Source organism: Uloborus diversus, chromosome 5, assembly GCF_026930045.1.
Source record: "Uloborus diversus isolate 005 chromosome 5, Udiv.v.3.1, whole genome shotgun sequence".
Taxonomy (NCBI): domain Eukaryota; kingdom Metazoa; phylum Arthropoda; class Arachnida; order Araneae; family Uloboridae; genus Uloborus; species Uloborus diversus.
In genome coordinates this window covers 105,584,128-105,601,695 of record NC_072735.1, presented here as the reverse complement: position 1 = coordinate 105,601,695, position 17,568 = coordinate 105,584,128, and the positions used below count along the sequence as shown (strand labels likewise).

Genomic DNA, 17,568 nt, shown 5'->3' with positions numbered 1-17,568 from the left:
TATGTTTTTAAAAGGAAGTTAAATCGTTTTTTTCTTTTTTTTGTAATAACGTAAGCCCATTAAGATTCTTCCAATGATTTTATCTGCATATCGTCACCTCAAAGCAACTGATACCAGAAATAACACTGTTGCTCTGAGGCGACGATATGCAATTTTAAAATTCAAGAATGATCCTAAGATTTAAAATACATCTGTTAGACACCACGAATAAAATTTACCTTAAAAGTTCCTCTTTCTTATAAAGCTTAAAGAAATGTAATCTTTAATTCTAATTTACAATGCAGCACTATATAATCATAAAATCTTTTCTAGTCATGTTGCATTTAATAAATATAAAACGTCGCAAATTACTTCACTTCTTCTTTCGAGGTACATATCAACGAAAACATATTCTAATCCTCTCTTTGAAGTTTTGCATTATTAATTGATCGGATTAAGGTTAAATATTCGGTTCATTTCACTTCAGAAAAAATAATAAATATTTATTGACAGCAGCAACTAATCACTTAAATAGTCTAGTTTAGCTGAGAGAGAAATTTTATTGAGAAGCCTGCAAGAAACAAATTTAATTACTTAAGAAATGCTGAGCAAAGAAAGTTTTAATTTCATTTTTACTTCAAGTTTTATGAAAGTAGAACCACATTAATTTTAGTCTTTTTCCCTCTTTTAGTTTTGCTGGGAGCTTTAAAATGAAGTACGGTAGATGTAGCTTCACTTTTGGAAATTAATTGGATATGGTAGTTCAAATTTCTAAATTTTTTTCGTGTATGGCAGGAGAGCTATTTAAAAAATGTTTTATGCTATTATTTTCACGAACTTTCATTTTGTGTAATCAGAAAAGGGTGAGAAAGCAGCAAGTTAAGTTCAGTGGCGGATTTACCAACTCGCAATTGCGAGAAGCCTCCATGACGTAGGGACCCTGAAAGGGGTCCCAAAATGCATATCAAATACATTTTTCTGTCGTTACAAGTCCGATGCCTTACCGATCAGGAGGCCCCACGACCTAGCTCTTATATAGCTCGAGTTTCACGTAAGTTTATCACTTTTAACAGCGCAATTGTTATTTTGAAGTAAGAGCATAATTTGGCTATGTAAACTTTTAAACACCTTATGCTAAAATAGTCTTTTTACTCTTAATATCGTAACCATGCACAATCTTGAAGTCGAAAATAAATTTAGGGTCTGTGTAGAATAATGTGTGTATGAATAGGTAAATAAAACACCAACTTCATTATTTAAGGCCAATTTTGACAAGCCACCACATTACCATAACCCCGCCAAAATCTCTACTTTGTTAAGTAAAAGATGCTGTTGAAAAACTAATATTTGAAAAATAAAACCTAAAATGAGACAAAATGACAATTGGCAGATAATACTTTGGAAGAGTTAGAAAAAGGTGATCCTACCATGCTTTTAGATATTTGGAAGACACAGCCATTGCAAAACAATAAAATGTAAAAACTCCCCAAGTAAATCAGTCCATTAAAACCATTAAAAGTTTCATCAAAATTTAAAATAATCCACCGAATAAATTTTAAAAGTCATCAAGTACTTTAAAATATTGAATACTGATACCTACTTAATTATTCATTGATTTATCGTTTGCAATAAAATCGCCAAGAGCCAATTATTAATAAAGATAAATAGCAAGCTATTGTAAACTTGTGCTAAAGTAGCCCCGTTTCTAGGTACTGATTAATGACAAGAATCGAGGAAAGATTTTCGAGCACGGGTTAAAACGCTAATAACTCTTCTTCCAATCGAGAGAGGATTCGAGTTCTACCGTCAATCAGGTTCTATCAGGAGAAAAGAAATTGCTGTTACAATAGTAAATGTGTAACAAAACTGGGAAACAATTGAGTCACATTTTATTGATGGTTTAAATGAAAAACTAAATGACTGGAATCGATCAAAGCTTTAAAAAAACGAATTAAAACCGCGAATAACTCCCACCGTATTTAAGTTAGAGAAATGGGACATTATCCATTGCTCGCAGAACAATCTGATGTACCGAATGATATAGAACATTAGTATGTGCAAGTAATTTTTCATCCTTATATTCACATAAACCCCCAGGGATTTATGTGAAAGTTTTGTGTTAAATTGGAATAAAAAGAAGCACTATTCATCGTACTTTTTTCGAACTGGTCTCCAAACCGTTTCAGTGCAAAGAGAAACAATTTGGAATTTTCTCCGAAGTCCGCCTGATTGAGTTTTGCACGTTCACACACACACAGACGCTTATTGAGACTTCACTATGCATAGATATCTCTTATTCCAAGACTTAGCCAGGGGACAGCAAAGCATATAATTTAAGAAAACGGAAGTACTACTTGCCTCGATTTATTATTGAAATGAGACAAAATCAAATTTAGAGAGCAGATTTAAAAAATGTTAAAGAAAATAAAAAAAACGAGCTGATGTGTGCCTCACATGACTTCCTTTTACTCCATTTTAATGTCATTTTCCCATTATTGGCAATTTTAATGTGATTCAATAGTTTAATCTCTAAATATTAAAAACGATGGCCAAATTAAAACCAGATAAAAAAAATCGCCAAATTTTCCGCCAAGTTGGCGACAAAACTTGGCGACCAAAAGACTGGCGATATATCGCCAAGTGTCCGCCAAATTGTAACACCACTTAAGTTTGCATTGATATTAACAATGATTTCCGACCAAAAAGGTGCAAAAGACCCCCTTAGGAACATCCGAAAGCAACCAAAAGGGGAGGTGCACAACTAGACCCCACTACGAGTCTATGTACCAAATTTCAACTTTCTAGGACATACCATTTTTGAGTTATGCGAGATACATACGCACATACACACATACGCACATACATACAGACGTCACGAGAAAAGTCGTTGTAATTACCTCGGTGATGGTCAAAATGGATATTTCGCGTGTCTATACATTCTTAGGCACTTTTCCGCATGTGGTCGAATCGAAAAAAAAACTCAACATTCATTTGGGGGTGAGCAAAATGGAAATTAAGGGCGATTTTTGAGTGAAAATTTTTTCGCGAATACAATACTTCCTTTTTTGTAAAAGGAAGTAAAAATGATTAAACTATCAAAGGAACGATTGAGGCAGTGAGAAGCAAAGGGATGTAAGTGGCAAAACTAAAAATTTGGACATAACCAGTAGAAATGGTAAGTGAACCTATCCTCTGTCTTGGGGCAAGAGATGGTACTAGTAACCCTAATAGGGATGATGATTCCTGATTATGTACTGATTCTGTACAGCATGATTTAGAAAAAAATATTTTCAAATAAAAAAAGAACCGACTTCAAAAAACAAAGAGGAACTAAAAAGTAAAAAATAATTGGTCATACTTACAGAGGATTCTCTACCCAAACGTATAAATCAAATTTATTTTACAATTCCAGTACAAAAATCAACTAAACACCCAATTATAAAATAAACACTGATTTTATTTACTATACTATGAATTATTTTAATACCTAACTAAATATATACAATCTCTTAATTTTTAATAACCATTTGAAGTCGGGGCCTCCTATAAACTACTAAATAACGTAACTGAGTAGGTTTAGTTTTAAAGACCTTCGCGTTTTGTTAAATTAGTGTTTAACTCAGCATTTGGTGGGTTGTCACTTATGTTAGGTAGTAGTTTATAGGATGCTCCGACGTCAAATGGTTATTAAAAATTAAGAGATCGTATCTAATTAGTTAGGTATTAAAATAATTCAACGTATATTAATTAAAATCTGTTTTATAATTAGGTGTTTAGTTTAGTTGATTTTTGTACTGGAATTGAAAAATAAATTTGATTTACACGTTTGGGTAAGAAATCGTATGAGAGTTTGACCAATTATTTTTTAATTTTTAGTTCCTCTTTGTGTTTTAAAATCGGTTCTTTTTTTTTATTTGAAAATAATTTATTTTTTGCTTTTTAGTGGTGTAAATATGAAATAAGTACGTAGGGTAAAGTGTGTGATACACTCCTTACGTACATCTCGAATAAAAAAGCGTCGAGCACAGGAGTCTGAAAACAGCTAAGATGGGCAAAATGGAGAAAGAAATAGAGCACCGCGTCTCGGAGACTTCCGAAGACTGAAGAAAGGCTTTTTCAAATACTCAATTATTTACAAAGAAAATTGTTTTCATCATCAGTTTGACTTTATCAAAGTATGCTTTACGAAAAAATTCTCGAGTCACTAAAAAAACAACAAAAATCGCTTTAACTTTGCCCATAGAATTTGAAGAGTTTTCTTGATTTTTCAATAGTCCCATCTTCAAATACTGACCTGATGACCACGGGATCACCTGGAAAGTATGTACCTTTTCAAACGGGAAAAAAAAAAGAATTTTCCTTGGTCTATGCGTGTTTGAGTTTACGGGGGCCATACATAAAAAGATTCCGACATATTGACAACGTCTTTTTTGAAGTCGGTTAAAAAAAGAAAATTTTTTAATGCGCATAACATTTTATACAATTAGCAATAAAACTGATCTTTGTTCCTCTCCAGGATTTATTTATGTGATAATTTAATTAGAACCATTTAAATGTCAATAGTTTTCGTAACTATTTTATACTTTACAATAATACGTGTCACGTAACTCATGAAAAAAGTCACATTTCTCTTTACTTGGCACCGTTATAGATCAACACCACACTAGAAACCGAGTATCTACTGTGATGTTGTATATATGAAGATCAAAATACTACTAGAGCAACGATAGTAAATGAATTTCCTGTTTGCTTCAGAGCAGTCTTTATTCAAAATTTGTCATATGACTGCTGATGATTAATACAGGAGAAATATTTCGGGGGGGGGGGGTACTCCCCCAAAGCAAGAGCCCCCTAAAAAGAAAAATTCCCCTCAAAACAACCCCATCCTCCCTTAAGGTCACACCCCTGATTAATATTAATGTTTTATGGTACTTTCTTTAACACTGAGTAAAGAAAGTAAAGGAATGGGAGGCAAAGTGAAATGGTTAAGATGACTCAGGTTTTTCAAAATGACACATCGGAAATGGGTTTTGAAAATTACAGTTTACAAAAAAAATAACATTGTATTTTGCAATAAAACCTGCGTTGAAACAGTATTTTTTGTTTTTGGCAATCAATTTGAGTCTTCAAAACAAAAAAAAAGGAAAATTTCACTTTCTTTTTTCCATGGAGCAAAGTGAAAAATAAAATATTTTCCTAAAAACATATTTTCTAAAAGATTATAAAACATATTTTTGATCAAAAGAATCATTAAATAAAAGACTCAATAAATAAATGAAAAGATAGTGAAACAATAAACAAATAATTGAATGAATAAATCAATTAATATTTGAAGAAAAATAAATGATCGACTAAAAGAATAAATAAATAAGAAAATTAGTGAATGAGTGAATAAATAAGTGAATTATCAAATGAAGGAATGTAAATGAATTAGTTAATAAATGAAAATGTAAGTTATTCATATTAAATAATTGAATAAGTAATTGAAACGAACTATTTCACTTTGCCCCATCCACTTTGCCCCGCATGCACTTGACTAATTGTACAATTTATTTAAAATACAAATAAGCTTATGCTAATTAAATTAATTTTGAATTAAATATTTGGAGGTCTCAAATTAATATTTAAAATGTTAATAACAATAACTTTATCATTTTATAGTTACAAAAATAATTTTTGACTTACAACAAAATATTACAATATGAGTATCTTTTTTTTTAAAAAAAAATCCTGTAATACCAAATGCTTTAATCTTCGGCGGTATTTTTTCCCTGACTGTAATAGACTACATATGGTATTACGCAATTTAAAGAAATACCAGATAGGTTGAGCAGATTTTTTTTTTTTTTTTTTTTTTTTTTTTTTTTTTTGTCACGGTACATAATATCATCATCAAAGCAGATCATCATTTATTTTACTGTTTTTGCACTTTAAGATTTTTGACACGACTGCAAAAAGAAATGCAACTTAACTCCCGGATTTAACCTACTGGTAAATTCGAGAAAACAATGTTCAAAATCAGCAACTTTTGCAAATTTATATAATTACTAGCTGCGTGCCCCGGTTTTGCCAGGTTCTCCTTGAATATAAAAACTGTGTCAAGTGACGTATATTCAACAATCAGGCTTAAATAAATAAAAACATCATGCAGAATTTCCCTACCAAACAATGACGACAGATATTAAAATACTTTTAAGAAAGATGAATTTAAAAACCGTAACCATATAAACACAAAATAAAATAAGTTTAAAGCATTAAAATGCGAAAGAAAATGGTAAACAACTTGAATGGAAATGTTATTTTTTGAAATTGGTTTAAAAAGGCTTGTAACTTTTTTTCCTTTTGAGATAGAAGCTTAATTTTTCGACCAAAAGTCGAGATGGATCTATAGCAAAAAATATCACTTTTTCCAATGGTGTCAAAAAGAAAACTGTGGGACAATTCAGTAATGTTTTATTGATATATTTAATGAAGGAACTAGTGCCAAAATTGCAGCTAAGCCTAAAAAAATTCGAGCTAAAAACGCAAATAACTCCAGTCGTAATTAAGTTAGAGCATTGAAACAAACTGCGTAGAAAGCGGAAAATTCTACTCTTTCCAACGATATGTAATATTAATATGTTCAAGTACTTTTTCACCCCATATTCGGTAATTTATGTGAAAATTGGGCCTAAATTGGAATGAAAAAAGAACTACTCGTCGATTTTTTTTTTTCTATCCGGTCTGCAAACCTTTCCGGGGATAAAAGAGAGATACTGTGAAAATTTCAGCGAAATAGGCCGGGTAGTTCTTGAGTTTTGCACGTTCACACAAACAGACTCTTTTTGGAGACTTTATTTTATACTATGTAGAGATGAATTAAAAATGACAAGTTTTTTTTTTTTTTTTTTTTTTTTAAGATTTGGATTATGTTAGCATTGGAAAGACTCGTGAATTGGAACCCCCCTTGCTATTAATAGAACCATGATTAGTCAATCAAAACAACCATTCGTGAAATTGTGGCCGAGGTAAAACATTCACTTCGCGCGAGAAATTACTTCTTCGAATAAATGTGCCAAATAAATCAGCACATTGGATCCAAGACAAGATAATTGGTTGAAATATGTTTTTCATTAAACAAACTAAAACAATGTGTCGAACGCTTGACATTTTCGTTTCGTTCATGACGAAACGCTCTCGGCTCGACCTTAGGCAAGTACAATTTAAAGGCGTTATTTCTATTTAATTACACAAACACATCTCTGTTTTACCGAATTTATCGCCATTAATAGTAGCACATAAGAGTTCGGGAAGGATGCATTATGTGAGTTTACTTCAATATAGAAAATAATCCAAACATCCTTCGACAAGATAATTAGTTGAAAAATGTCTTTCATTAATAAAGTCGCAATAATACGTCCAACGTTTGACGTGTTCATTTCGTTCAGGATGAGACGCTCTTGGCTAGATTACAAGCAAGTGGAAATATCACAGTTCAAACGAGTTATACCTATTTAATGACTCAAAATTATCTCTTGTTTAGTTAATATATAGTCATTAACAGCAGGAGACAAAGTACAGAAAATAAAATAATTTATGTTCATTTATATATATAAAAAAAACAATGGTGCTAGATTTTGAAAAAATAAATAAACAAGAGAAAAACCTAATGCTTAGAGCTGATAGAAATAAAAGTTTTCAGGACGGAAAATAAACTGGTTAGTGTGAAAACAGTTTCAATGCGCACCTGTTATTGTTCAACTTTTTTTCTGGTAAAAACTAAGAACAATTAAGTATTAACAGCTTTAAATTGAATTAAATAACTAGTCACTGAATACTTCAACAAAAGTAGTTTGCAGCGCAATAATTTAAAGAAAGGGGAATAAAATAATTTAGTGCTTCAATCCTTCAAACGTTATTCAGTTTTACAGCAAAAGCTGTTTTACCATTACCAGTTTAATTTGTAGGAGTGTATGAAAAATTAAACCCTTTGTAAGATCAACAAAATTTATTTTATATTAAGTTCTGTTTAAAAAACTAACCTCTCACTTAAAACTTTTAAATTAAAAAATAATTTGACTCGGAAAAATTAATTTATTTTTCATCCCTCTTTTCTTGGGTGAAAGTGATTTTTTATGCAACTACAGTTTAAGGGTATGAAGCGGTAAGTAAACTGCCGTAAAAATTAAAACACATTTTTTAACACTGCCGTTTGTCCCCTTTTTAGAACACTTTGAAGCATTTTTTTCCCGGGTCAGTTTGTAAAACACTTCTGAGCACACTTATTTAATTCAGCGCACTTTTGGAGAACATATTTTGAACACTAAAAAATTATCCCCCCCCCCCTTTCATTTTGTAACACAGATTTTGGAACATCTTTAGAACATTTATAGAGCACATCTTATTTGAAATGTGTTACATTTTTTTACTAATTTTTGCTGTTAATTTTACAGCTATCTCGCTTGGCAAACGTCAGCCGCCACACAGTCCATTGCTCGATCTTCTACGAGGGATGGCCATTTTTATCATGATATTTCCGACGCCCATTGAAACATTGTACGAAATTTCCACTTGTATCATATTAAGCGATTCTGCCAACTGGTAGTTAAAAAAAGCTGTTAAAAGTATGTTATTACGATACTTTCACAGGGGTGCAAAAATGTGTTCCTAATCTTTTCTCAAAGTGTCCCCAATGTGTTATCAAGTTGAAATTTAACAATTTATCCTGAACAGAACACATTTGGTACGATTTCGGAATAGGCTCGGAACACGCTTCAGTACATTTTCTTTTTAACGCCACACATTTAGAACACATTTTAGTACAACATGTTTATATAGTCGCGCAATGAGAGAGAAAAGTTGTTCTAAAACACAATTTAAGATTTGTATTTGTACATAATTATTTTTTTGTTTTGATTAACATCTCATCCAAGTATTACCCCAGTGTTACAATATTAACAGTATTCTCAACAAAAAAGGAAGCACCATGGTAATAGAAAGCAAATATTCTATACTACAGGGGTTGCTAAAGTCATCGATTCACGGCGCCTTTTGAAGAATTAGAATTTTCCCACGGCACCCAAGTCTCTCTATTATGTACACCATGGACATTTCGTGGCACCCCTCACAAGATCTTACTGCGTCCCAAGATGCCTTGGCACCCAGTTTGAGAGCTTCTGCTATACGACATTTTTTAGTTGAATTTTGTGATTTATTTTTCTACTTTTCTATAATTTTCAGCAATTTTTACTGCTTCCGTACAATTCTTACAATAGTTACTTATCTTAAATTTAACATTTAAATATTCTTTTGTAATAGTTTTTTAACACCAAAAACTCTTCTTTACATATTTATTTTATTAAGTTTAATAATTATTATACTTTATGCAAAAAGGGAAAAAACAGACGTTCAAAAAAAAAAAATTTCACAAGTATTTAACATCATTCGATTCGAAAGTTTTTTTTCCAAAAAACCAAAAAGAAAGAAAAAAAGAATAGGGAAAAAATCTCACTGGTATATAGAAAAATTTCACATTTTTCTAGCAATCCGCAATGCAAAGTTTTTCTTCTTGCATAAAAAAGAAGAGGAAAGAAAGAAAGATGGAGGAAAAACCATCACTGGTCCGCGAATTTTTATCAGAAACTGGTCGGTCCGTGGGTCATAAAAGGTTGAAAATGCTGGTCGTGTAGATGCGAAACTGTTTCTTCATTGCAAATGATGATAATTTGGGGATATGCAATGCATCCATGAAAACTGCTTAATAAGATCTAAAGACTCATTTTATCCTACAAATATTGCAGTAAGATCCACTAATTCCATAACATTAAGCATTTCCTTTCAATAGCCACAGCATTCAACTACATATTATGTCACCTATAGTCAATTGATTTTCGTTTAGGATTCAATTGCATAATACGTGACGAACGTCGTAAACTCCAATGGAGGATGCAACGCCATTCATCTGACCAATTACTACAGTTCAATTAGTGAGGAGTGCATTCAACATTCTAATGGACACAAGTTTGGTTCTGAAGATAAACGTACTTTTGCCATTAAACTGATGCATTTTAGAAATAGATTTCAGAACGCAATTAAATAATCTTATGTATTTATACAAGGTTATATTGGTTAGATGGTACACCTATGCTAGGAACGCGAAAATAAGATGATATGGGAATAAAAAAGCATAACTCAAAACGAGCTGATGTGTGCATCACATGACTTCCTTTTACTCCAATTTAATATCACTTTCTCATTATTGGCAGTTTTAGTATGATTCAATAGTTTACTCTCTAAATATCACCAACAGTGGCCAAATTAAAACCAGATTTTTAAAAAAAATTACAAAAAATCGCCAAATTTGTCGCCAAGTTGGCGACAAAACTTGGCGACAAAAGACGGGCGATATATTGCCAAGTGTCCGCCAAATTATAACATCACGTGAGTTTACATCGAAATTAACAATGCTTTCCCCCAAAAAAGGGGCCCTTTGAAGCATACGTTGCAACCAAAAAGGAAGGTGCACAACTAGTCTATGTACCAAATTTCAACTTTCTAGGACATTCCGTTCTTGAGTTATACATACACACATACGCACATACATACGTACATACAGACGTCACGAGAAAACTCGTTGTAATTAACTTGGGGGTCGTCAAAATAGACATTTCGGGTGTTTGTACGCTCCTAGGCACATATCCACGTGTGGTCAGGTTGAAAAAAAACTCAACATTCATTTGGGGGTGAGCAAAATGGAAATTCGGGTCGATTTTTGGGTGAAAATTTTTTCGTGAATACAATACTTCCTTTTTTGTAAAAGGAAGTAAAAAGATTTGTCATTTTCAGGGGTCATTTGCCATTTAAACCAACGACAGATTTTAATACTTAATTTCAAAATATTTCAATATTTTTATTCTTACTTGAGTACTAAATGCGGCGTTTTAAGAACAACAAACTATTGCATAGTGTGGACTGTCAAGAATCTAGACACTCCAGATAACTTGGTAAATAAATCTGCTAAACTCTAGAAGATTAACTTTACCAGATAGATGAACTGCTTAGGAAGGAAGCGTGAAGCGTTTACAGTGTACGTAAAACCTTACGTAAAAGTATTACGAAGGAAGTTAAGTAATCGATTGATTGGGAAATTTCGAGACTGTACTCGTAAATTTTAAAGTTCTTAATTTTCCTTTCAAAAAAAGAAGCTGGCAGCGATATTTTAGCACAAAAATATTTATTGACCTTTGACCATTTTCTTTTTGTTTTGTTTTGTTTTTATAATAAGGTGCTAGGCATATAACATACATAGGAACATTCTGTAAGGTGTTTTAAGTAACAAAATAAGGATTTTTTAAGAATAATTTCAACTAGTTCAAATTAAGGAATATCAGTTATACTTTAATAAGTAGAAAACAACAGAACTTTAACAAGAAGTAATTGTTTTTACTAAACATTAACGTGTGGATGAAAAAAAAAGTCGTTACTAAACGTGCATTTTCTGCAAGAGACACAAAGGACTTTTGTGACATACATTTCTCTACTATTCAAATTGGAAAATGAGGAAACCAATAAGTTGAAAAGGGAAATTTATTGCTAGAGATTTACTGATACAAACGGAAGAACATAGATCTTAGATGGACCCAGTGCCAATTTATGATTGGTCCATTGTTTTGAACACAAAAACGTATTGGGTTTAGTTGGTGGCTTGGTTCAAACTGAAAACCCTGCATCAAACTGATAATACGATAGTGTTCCAAAAACCACGAAGTAATGTGGGTCGAAAAGGGGCCGAGATCGAAAATGCCAGGTAAATGGGAAGACGCGCACACATTTTTCGCTGGGAGTTTTTTCGTCCGGCCAAGTTGCAACCACAAAGAAAAACCGAGATGTCTGGATTCTCACGTGTTAGCAAGAACCGAATCTGTAAGATTCTATTGCAATTCAAAGATATTTCATTTTCTTTGTATACTTTTAAATTTGTGACGAAAAGACATTTTGCCTGAATTAAAAAGTATTATTCCATCACAAGTTTATAAATGTGCAAAACATTATTAAATAAATACTGAAAAACGTTTTTCGCTAGTTTGTCATTTTTCCAAATGTTACCATTAGGTTGCAAAGAATATAAAATGCATGTTTAAAAGAAGAGAGCTTTGCTGCAGAGAGTTACACAGTAACCGCTTCTTAAAGTGTCGTTTTGTCGCTTTTGGAGTAGGACAAATTCAAGATGTACAATTTGTAGTTAATATTTAATATTTCCCCTTAATGTTAGAAAAACAAGATATCAAAATAATCACGAAAAGAGCACTTTAAAAATTTAAAATGTTTTCAAAAATAACGCAATATTTCATAATCAACAATTCAGACCAAAACGACTAATAAAAGAACAACTTGGAATTATTAACATCATAACTTGTTTTATTTATTAATTTTTGTTTTAATTTACTTATTTATTATTTTTTTGTTTTAATTTATTTATTTATTCTTATTTACTTATGTATTTTTATTTACTCATTTATTTATTTTAGTTCCTGCATGACGCTTATATTTCAGGTTATTGAGAAAGGTACGTATATAGTAAATATGTACCTGACTGTAAAATAATTTTCAAAATCTTTTCTGCACAAAATTTAAAATTCAGCTCGCTTAAAAAATCTCATAATTAGCTATATTTCCATTATCAGTTAAATACATTGCACGGTTACAGCTGATCTCCTTCTCAAAATGTTGCTCATCAACTTAAAAGTTCTTCGAACATTTAGCTCAGTCAATGAAGGCAAAAAAAAATAGTCTTTGTCGCAACTAATTTAGGGAAAGCTGAATTTTTGCAGGATGTTAGCAAATAAAGTATACACTAAAAAAATACAAAGTCCCGACCCCCACCCCTCTTGCTTTCCCCCCACCTCCTCCGAAACATTGAAAGAGCAGTACTATGATTATACGCTTTTCGTGTCGCAACTAATTAGGGGAAAGCTGAATTTTAGCAGGATGTTAGTACATAAAGTATACACTAAAAATCCACAAAGTCCCCCCCCCACTTCTCTTGCTTTCCCCCTACCCCCTCCGAAACATAGCAAAAGCAGTACTATGATTATACGCTTTTCGTGTTGCAACTGATTAGGGGAAAGCTGAATTTTGGCAGGATGTTAATACATAAAGTATACACTAAAAAACCACAAAGTCCCGATCCCCCCCCCCCACCTCTTGCCTCCCCCCCTCCCCACACCTGCTCCGAAACACTGCAAGAGCAGTACTATGATTATACTCTTTTCGTTTCGCAACCAATTAACAGAAAGCTGAATTTTGGCAGGACGTTAGTAAATAAAGAAAACAGCAAAAAAACACATCGTCCCGACCCTAACCCCTCTTGCTTTTCTCCCCACTCTCTCTGAAACACTTAGACCATCAAAAGCAGTACTATGATTATACGCTTTTCTTTTCGTAACTAATTAAGATAAAGCTGAATTTTTGCACGATGTTAATACATAAAGTGTACACTAAAACCTTGACAGTTCCGACCCCAACCTCTCTTGCTGCTCCCTCCCCCCTCCTTCCGAAACATTGCACACTGATCAGTTTAGTACTATGATTATACACGTACAGTTTGGAAATTTATGATGTTACCGGAATGTTCCTTTTTTTTAATTTCACTCCTAACAATATTATCAACCAGTGGTGCCCAACCTACGGTCCAGGTGCCGTATCCGGCCCGCGAAGCTGATCCGAGTGGCCCGTTGTTTTGTGAAATGTTACAATTCGAAGAGCACGATTATTGACAATGTTACAAATTTTTAGCCAAATATTTAGAAATTGGTTTCTGAAAACATCGTTGGGGATCACTGTTATTCACAAATTCTGAAACATACACTTTTTATGTAGATAGCTCAGTTTCACCGTTTTACCAACTTAATCATATGCAGAAAACTCACAACAAAAACCAAAAAGTAACTCCAATAAATTAGTAGCTTTTTATCATTACATCTTGGAAAGAAAAGTTTGAACAAAATTTATAGATAATAATGTGATAATAATCATTTTCTTCAAATGGATCAACAATGTAATGACGTTCACTTAACGTTTTTACTACCATAATGCAATTATTTGTTACAAAAGTTTATAAAATTCGTTTGTGTCGGCGATAGTCTACAAAATAACGTTAATGCTTGGCTAACTATTTAAGTTTTAAATAAATCAGGAACAGCTTATTTGAACTAAGATTATTTTCTCGCAGCGGATATTATTAACGTTTAATATTGCTTTTGGTTATTATTTTCAAGTCTTATATAAGGGGCCATCTTCTAATAGTTCGCTGGTTTGGTCCGAAATATTGTTACAGTGCATTCCACTACAGTGTCTACGCATAGATGTGCAATCGAACTTAGCTTTACGACAGATACAGTTAGAAACACAATGTTTTCAATTGCAAGATATTAATTGGAAAAGTTCACTTGAAGCAGAGGTAATCTTCATGAATTTAGGAATAAGTCTGTTGCATGAAGTATAATGCCAACCCCACTCTTCTGGAGGACGTTTAAGACCTAACTAAGTTTGAATCTGGTGTTGACCCTAAAAACTCTGGTGGTAACATTTAAAAGTTGTTGACGAGTGACGTCTGAAGTTGGTGGAAGTTTTGATAAATCAAAAGTGAACTTTAGGAACATTTTTGCGATAACTTGCTTTTCACAAACTTTTATTCAAACTTGGTTAGGTTTTAAGTTTCCAGGAAAGAATGGGTTTGGAAATATATTTCAAGCAACACACTGATTCCTAAGAGCATGACAATTACCTCTGCTCCAAGTGAAATTCTCCTACTCATATCTTGCAACTGTAAAACATTGTGTTACAAACTGTAGCTGTCGTAAAACTGGGTTCGATTTTACGTCTATGTTTGAGTACTGTAGTGGAATGCGTTGTAACAATATTACAGATCAAGCCAACAAACTGTTAGATGACCCCTTATAAAAAAAATTGTAGTTATAATAACTTGATGTCTTTTTTTTTTTTTTTTTGAATGCAACCTGTTTTTCAGAAACCAGTTGCAACCTAGTCCTCGAGTTGTAACATTTCGCAAAACAACGGTTCACACTGATCAGTTTCATGGGCCGGATGTGACCCGTGGGCCGTAGGTTGGGCACCACTGGTTTATAATATTGTAAGAAGTGAAATAAAAGGAATACTCCGGTATCATCATTAGTTTTCGAGCTGTAAGCGTGTAATCATAATACTGCTCTTGTAATGCTTGTAATGTTTCGGATGGGGCGGGGGGGGGGAGCAATAGGGGTAGGGACTTAGTGTTTTTTTAGTGTATACTTTGTATACTAACATCTTTAAAAAAAAAAAAAAAAAAACAGCTTTCCCCTATTTAGTTGGGACACGAAAAGCATATAATTATAGTATTGCTCTTGCAATGTTTCGGAAGGGGTGGGGAAGGGGGGATGAGAAGTGAGGGTCGGGACTTTGTCTTATTTTAATGCATACTTTTTGTACTAACATCTTGAAAAACATCCGCTTTCCCCAAATTAGTTGCGATACGAAAAGCGCATAATCATAGTACTGCTCTTGCAATGTTTCGGAGAGGGTGGGGAGGAAAGCAAAAGGGTAGAGGATCGAGACTTTGTACTTTTTTAAAGAATACATTACGTACTAACTCCTGCCAAAATTCAGCTTTCCCTTAATTAATTGCGACACGAAAAGCGTGCAATCATAGTACTGTTCTTGCAGTGTTTCGTAGGGGATGAGGGTGGGGGGGGGGTATAAAGAGTGGTGGGGGTCGGGACTTCGTATTTTTCAAAAGAATACATTACGTACTAACATCCTGCCAAAATTCAGCTTTTTCTTAATTAGTTGCGACACGAAAAGCGTACAATCATAGTACTGTTCTTGCAGTGTTTCGGAGGTGGGAGGGGGGGAGAAAGAGTAGTGGGTGTCGGGACTTTGTACTTTTTTAAAGAATACAATATATACTAACATCCTGCCAGCGTATAATCATAGTACTGTTCCGACAATGTTTCGGAAGGGGTGGGGGTCGGGACTTTGTATTTTTTTAGTGTATACTTTATGTACTAGCAACCTGCATAAATTCAGCTTTCCTTAAATTAGTTGCGACACGAAACCTTTATTGACTGGGTTAATTAAATTTCATCAGATGCTTTTATCTTTCGTTTCCAAATAAAGAATTTGATTATACTGGTTTCCCAAAAAACCATTTCAACAAAATTTTAAATAAAACTGCTTTAATGTTTGACTTGAAGCTTTATTTTCAAATAACGGATGCGCAGACGCACCATGTTTTGTATTTCATCCCTCGTGATAATTGCATTTAAATCTGATTTTAACTACCCTGAAATATTTGATCATTTTAGTTTCTCATTTCAAAACTGATTTATTTAGATATTATTTTTAGTGAAAAATTCTTTAAAAAGTAAACAATTTTTCTCGTGGTAATTATAAACTTATTCTTCATCCTAACGTTCAATCTTTTTGCTTTCGACATAGGATTAGTTTTTAGCTGCTGCTCACAGAGCCTTGGGCATTTTAACATCATTAGTGGTAGATGTTTTCAGTTCAAAGCATTAAAAAAATATTAAGTAGTTTATTTCGCCGTTCGATTTAAATTGTTGCATAAATGAAAATGATTTCCCCATAACAAGACGGATTGCAAAAGTTCCTGAAAAAATAATCAATTTTTATAATTATTTTTATAATTTTATTTTTTTTTTTTATAATTATTGATTATTTAACCGAATTCGCAAAAAGAGATTCCGCCATAGCTTAGATAAAAATATTTCCTTTACTATGTAAACGGACGTAAAAATTGCCACACGTGGTTTCATAATAGTGCAAAATTAAGATTTAAAAAGCAAATGGTTATCCATTCTGTAAAGCTTGCTTGATAATGTACTTTTTTGTACGAAGAATCTGTTCAGTCCCACTCCTCCCCCACTTTTTTTAAAAATATTTTTGACAGTTTTAAATCGCGTGACAATTTAGCGTTTCTTCGTATTTATTTATTTTAGCTTTAACGTCATACCAGTCTTCAAACATTCTATGGAAGTTATACCAAAGCAAAGATAGGCTGCAAAGTGATAAGTTGAATAGTAACTTTGTCATGATTGACCTAAAATTCCAGCAATTGAATGTCACGCTTCGAAACCGAATCTTTGTCCCTCTCTTCTTATCATTATTTTTTTATCATTTTAAAAATTTTTGTAATTGCCTTTCCTTGTGTACTTCTATGCAAAGGCTTTAAATCTCTAATTAATGGAACTTTAATGTATTGTTAGTGCTCAGGAGAAATTTACAATCCCAAAACAATGCACTTGATGATCGAAGTCAATTAGTTTGTAGTCAATTAGAAATTACAATCAGTTATCTTGTTATACAAACCAACGATTCATTCTGAAAGTTCTATTAGGAACATCCTGTGTAGAAGGTAAGTGTCTCCTGTATTTTTTATTACTTTTTATTTTGACTTAAAAGGTTTGCTTTAAAACTACAGTTTCGGATTAGTCTCTCCAGTTTGAAGTCCAAAGACGACGTGTTGCGTTTAATCAAAGAAATCAAATAACAGCTAAATTAGAAATATTTTTACTTATCCGCCACAAAGTGAAA

At 32.7% G+C, this 17,568-nt stretch overlaps 1 protein-coding gene across 1 annotated transcript in view; it reads right to left on the bottom strand.

The window, feature by feature from the left end:
• The window catches only part of LOC129223064 (dual 3',5'-cyclic-AMP and -GMP phosphodiesterase 11-like), a 527,973-nt gene that overhangs the window by 493,638 nt on the left and 16,767 nt on the right, over positions 1–17,568 (bottom strand). The window lies entirely within an intron of this gene.